Source organism: Oncorhynchus mykiss, chromosome 2, assembly GCF_013265735.2.
Source record: "Oncorhynchus mykiss isolate Arlee chromosome 2, USDA_OmykA_1.1, whole genome shotgun sequence".
NCBI lineage: Eukaryota > Metazoa > Chordata > Actinopteri > Salmoniformes > Salmonidae > Oncorhynchus > Oncorhynchus mykiss.
Window position 1 is genome coordinate 81,581,463 of NC_048566.1, and position 6,049 is coordinate 81,587,511.

At 42.8% G+C, this 6,049-nt stretch overlaps 1 non-coding gene across 1 annotated transcript; it reads right to left on the minus strand.

Moving 5' to 3' along the window:
* Window positions 1-3,510: 3,510 nt before the first annotated feature.
* trnar-ucg lies at window positions 3,511-3,583 on the minus strand. The gene has a single exon. It is a non-coding gene; the product is annotated as a tRNA-Arg (tRNA).
* Between the last annotated feature and the right edge of the window lie 2,466 nt (window positions 3,584-6,049).

A 6,049-nucleotide genomic window follows, 5' to 3' on the forward strand; every position in this document is an offset into this window, starting at 1 on the left:
TTCTAACTGATCTATGGCTGAATGATGACTCAATTCCTATATGGGAGTTTATATTTGATTCGAAGCCATTATATTATTTGAATTGGTGGAATTTGAACTCAGACTTTATTTTTCCATTTGACTAATCTGCCATTAATTAAATTATGACTTTTCTCTCAGAAGTTGGTCCAATGTTCTGGTGTTTATTTTGTTTGTGAACACAAACAACACTTATTGTGGTGTAAATTGAATATATGTCCCTATAAACTTTCCAATTAAATAGATGACTAATGCGCGTTGAAACAGCCTATATGAGTGATGTTTTGAGAATGGCTTTGTCCAAATAACTGTTCGAGCTTGGATATTAATTTCCTGTCAAAAGGGACATGACTGTCTATCTCCCAAAAAAAAACTGTGAGCATGTGTAGCCTACAGTTAACCACCTTGCATGGTTTAACTGTATAGCCAATCAGCCAGATGGTTCAAGATTGACGTCAAAATTGGATGTCTATCCATGTCCTGAGGACGTCAGGAAATGCCTTCAAAACTGGCCACTAGGGGCAGAATTGCGCACAATTATCAGAGTTTCTACACCCAGAGGCGCAACATCGCGAGACTAAGAAGCCAATCTTACTGAAACATACAGTACTCTAGTTAAAAATTGGACACACCTACTCATTCAAGGGTTTTTATTTATTTGGACTATTTTCTACTTTATAGAATAATAGTGAAGACATCAAAACTATGAAATAACACATATGGAATCATGTAGTAACCAAAAAAGTGTTAAACAAATCAAAATATATTTTAGATTTCAGATTCTTCAAAGTAGCCACCCTTTGCCTAAATGACAGCTTTGCACACGCTTGGCATTCTCTCAACCAGCTTCACCTGGAATGCTTTTCTAACAGTCTTGAAGGAGTTCCCACATATGCTGGCTGCTTTTCCTTCACTCTGCGATCCAACTCATCCCAAACCATCTCAATTGGGTTGAGGTCGGGTGATTGTGGAGACCAGGTGCAGCACTCCATCACTCTCCTCGGTCAAACAGCCCTTGCAAAGCCTGGAGGTGTGTTGGGTCATTGTCATTTTGAAAAAAAATGATAGTCCCACTAAATACAAACCAGATGGGATGGCGTATCGCTGCAGAATGCTGCTGTAGCCATGCTGCTGTAGCCATGCTGGTTAAGTGTGTCTTGAATTCTAAATAAATCACAGAGTGTCACCAGCAAAGCACCCCCACACCATCACACCTACTCCTCCATGCTTCACGGTGGGAACTACACTCTGCGTCTCACAAAGACATGGCGGTTGGAACTAAAATCTCAAATTTGGACTCTTCAGACCAAAGGATAGATTTCCACCGGTCTAATGTCCATTGCTCATGGTTCTTGCCCTCAAGCAAGTCTCTTCTTATCATTGGTGTCCTTTAGTAGTGGCTTCTTTGCAGCAATTAAATCATGGAAGGCCTGATTCACGCAGTCTCCTCTGAACAGTTGATGTTGAGATGTGCCTGTTACTTGAACTCTATGAAGCATTTATTTGGACTGCAATCTGAGGTGCAGTTAACTCTAACGAACGTGGCTCAAACACATTAAGAAGGAAAGAAATTCCACAAATTAACTTTTAACAAGGCACACCTGTTAATTGAAATGTATTTCAGGTGACTACCTCATGAAGGTGGTTGAGAGAATGCCAAGACTGTGCAAATCTGTCATCAAGGCAAAGCGTGGCTACTTTCTCCTCCCTTAAACAATTATTGCCTCCTTCTGAAAATATTACTTTTCCAACAATTATTGCCTCCTTCTGAAAATATTACTTTTCCAAGCCAAAATCTATTTTTAGCCTCCTTGAGAGACATGCTAAGCCCTGTACTCCCTCCACTTCAAACTCGGTCAGCCCAAACTGTTCTTCTAACTGAAGTCTACATCAAATGGGCATTACTGGTGTACAAAAATCGGTACAACGTTCTAGTTGAGTGACCCCCAAAAAACACAGCTCAATCAAAACCGGCAAACGTATAGCAGAGCACTTTTGACACACCCACTCCTTTCCACACGCCCACTAATTTCCTTTCGACACACCCACTCGCCCATACTCCAATCGCCATATTGGGATGCAGCTACCCCCTGTCACGCCCTGATCTGTTTCACCTGCTCCTGTGATTGTCTCCACTCCCTCCAGGTATTGCTTATTTTCCCCAGTGTATATATCCCTGTTTCCTGTCTCTCCGTGCCAGTTCGTCTTGTATGTTTTGTCAAGTCAACCAGCGTGTTTTTCCCGTACTCCTTATCCTAATCTCCTTTTTCTAGTCCTCCCGGTTTTGACCCTTGCCTGTTTCTGGACTCTGATCTGGTTTTGACATTTTTGCCTGTCCACAACCATTCTTTTGCCTACCCCTTTGGATTATTAAACATTGTAAGACTCCAACCATCTGCCTCCTGTGTCTGCATCTGGGTCTCGCCTTGTGCCTTGAAAACCCCCTTCTCAGATTGTTGACATTTAAGCTATATTTTGTCTCCAATGTTTATTGATAACAAAGTTGCACAATGCACACATTTCTCTCAAATACATCGTTACAGTTGTTGGTTAGCTAGCACATTTTAGCCATAGACGTGGCAGTCAAAACACCGCAAAACAAGACTTGGTATCAAGAACAAGATCAAACGAGCCACTTATGATTCAACACATGGCAGGCAGTTTCTTGTCATTGTTGCTAGCTATCTGACCATCCAGAATCACAACAACACATGGACTTCTGCCCCACTGATGTATGCTCATCGTTCGTGACACTGTCAGCTAACCCAGCTATAACAAAGCACATGGAGCAGGGCAGGGGCCAAGTTCTTGCCGGTGACCCTACCAGAGCTACGAGACTGTGACCTACTGGTGTCCACGCATTCCACTCCCTTTGCACCACAGTGGCAACATTTTAATGCATTTCATTTTTTTTTATGTAGGCTTACATTTGACAGAAATTATGAAAACAATGTCTTATAACATGCCCACATGTAGTCCAAATAGCTGATTTATGCCACGAGAAATTGACATATAATAAACGTAAGGTCATTCTACTGGGCCTATCACCATCATGACTTTGTATCATGAATATCGGCCTATCTAAGTAAAGCAATGAAAGCCCAGTTGTGTTAATTCGTTCTGAGATTTTGTTATTGATGTGTGCCTTCCTGCATGCAGAGGTATATTTTCAGTTTGAATGGACAGACTGACCCCTAGCGATGGTTTTCCATAAGAATTTTTTACATTTTTTAAATCATACTTTGGTTAAGGATAAAGGCCAAATCAATTGAATAGCTCAGCAAGTTTACTTTGCAAAGAGCATGAAGTGCAGAGAATGTTATCAAGAGATGGATTTTGCTATTCAGGAATAACTAAGAGACGAACATATCGTTGATTCCCATACTATTTGCCTGTTTGTTGTATGTTTGTATCCGTGATCAATCACATTGACTGACGAAGCAAGTCGTGCATGTCGTGCATCCATTTATCGGTCAATCATTTCCAAAAAACCGACCCCGGCAGGACTCGAACCTGCAATCTTCTGATTCGAAGTCAGACGCCTTATCCATTAGGCCACGAGGCCGTTAAGTAGCTAATGAAAACACGCTGTAATATTCGATAATATTATTTGTTTTAGCCAGTGACTAATTGATTTATTTAACATATTTTCGTCAAATACTGGCCATGTACTTTGCAAAACATTCGCTTTATTTTACACACTCAGGCAAGGGGAGGTCATCCCTGCCACTGGATATCGCTAGATACCTGGTCTGCTGCAATGTTTCACAATCCATGCCTGGAAATCCCGATTAACATTGTTTAAATGTGTCACATTGATGCGAGTTGAGGATTGCAAAACGTTGGCTAGGAATTTTAGGGATATTTTTATTCTGTTGTAAACAGCATTCTGACCATTCTCTGCAATGCCACTTGTAGTTATAGCAGTTTTCTAAAGTAGGCCTATTTAGCAATCATCATGTTTTCATGTTGATTATCTTAATATTACATTTAATGTTTATTGATTATTTTATGGCTTTTATTGGATGGTTTCGTTATGGTCACAAAGTTGACTCTCTCTCCATTAAGGTTTTCATCTTGCTCCTGACCAATGTCCAAGGGGAGGAACAATTGACTGTCAGGACTAGTGAGACAATTCTGCATCTTCGTCCCCTCTGGAGGCCTTTATCCTATGGGGGACACTATGCCGCACCTCCTACTCCACCTAGCAGCCCCATTCTCTCCAGGGCTCCCACCCCCCAGAAACCCGCCTGAACCCGCTCAACATCCAGATGCTGTCCCAAAACCATCAGAAGCAGATCTTCCGCGGCGCATAGCAGGAGTACAAGGACGAGAAGGTGAAGTGGAGTATCAGGCACCTGCAGAGGCACCAGCTGTGGGGAAAGAGGTCTCTGCTCCCTGGCATGAAGCTCCAGCTGCCCCACATGGAAGGGAAGGACATCGACGGCCAGTTCCGCCTGCTGGCTCAAAAGCAGAGCCTACCCTACCTGGAGGCTGCCAGCAAGCTTCAGCAGGCCCCGCTGCCGCCCATGTCCCAGGACCTGGTGTGGGAGGTGAGCTGGATGCGCTACAGGCCGGATGGGGAGGCCAGACGGGTGGATTTCCCAGACGAGGCAGGCCACACTGGCTGTGGCTGTGTCTACCACTGCCTGGTGAGACTGAAAGAGAGGACCAAGACCCTCTACTGTGGGAGGGAGGGTTTTACGCTGGAGGAAAATTATTACTTTATTTCAGTACAGGACAGTTTATATCACTTCTTAGTATTTGTAACTGTAAAATTATCTGTAAATGTAAAAATGATTCGTAAATGTAAAAAATACTGAAAGGCTTTTGTAGTGAGGTTAATAGATGGTGTATAATATTGTGTTGGGACTGGGCAGGAATGATTGCAATTATTTAACAAGGACTATTCATTCTGAGCCGGAGTGGATTGCAGTTTCACTGAATACTCTGTATTCTATCATTCTGTTTCCTGACAGGTACTCGTGGTCCAGCAAGCGTCTGATAGAGGAGAGATACTCCTGATCCAGCCAGCTGATGCCTGCTGACCTCATCCCCTTGGAGACCTGGACAACTTTTGAACTTTACCCCTGTCCCGGGCTGCAGGATCAGCAGACCGTGAAGGATGAGTTCTGGAGAACTTATGCAAACACAATCATAAAAGCACATAAAATGTACATAATTATAACACACACACGTAACACACACAAACACACACTTGTTGTAGATGAAAATATTAACGTGTGTGTGTGTCAGTTCATCACCAGCAGGGTGAACTGGGTGGTACAGAGTTTGGCGGTGGACTACTCCCACTCTTATGCTGGTGGCCGTAAACTGACTGATGGAGGAGCATGACATCAACGGATGCTTCCTGTATTAGTATCAACAACGAGGTGCGCTACCTGGTCCGCAGTGAAGAAGGCTACTGGGCAGCACTGGCTCTGCAGATCACCAACCTGCTCATTCACTGTCTCCTGCTGACTTCTTGCCAGGTCACCCTAGCAAAAGATCTAACATCAATTGGTCTTTTCGGGCTAAATAATACATAAATGACCATGTGGTCATTTAAATGGTTGGGATGTAGCTAATTGTAAGTTAAAATTGAAAGTATTGTCATTCATAGCCAGTGAATTACTCGTTTTACATGTCTCAAACGTCTGTTCAATAAGCTGCTTATGTGTTCGTCCATCTTTTATCGTTGTGCTTTAAAAGTGTATGTTTGCCCATGCGCTGAGTATGCAGGACATGCCCCAGTCATTGGCTTTCTTCAGTGCCGTGGACATTGACCAGTGTTTGAGCAAGGAGGTGACCATGGACTGTGTGACTCCCTCCAACCCCACAGGGCTGGAGTGCAGATATTGCCTACCAGAGGGTGTCTTGTATATCATCATTGTACTTCATTCTTTAAAGTCTTTGCGTTATAATATTGTAGTGTGCATGTGATGGCAATCAGATCTATATTTAACAAAAATATAAACACAACATGGAACAATTTCAACTATTTTACTGAGTTACAGTTCATATAAGGACA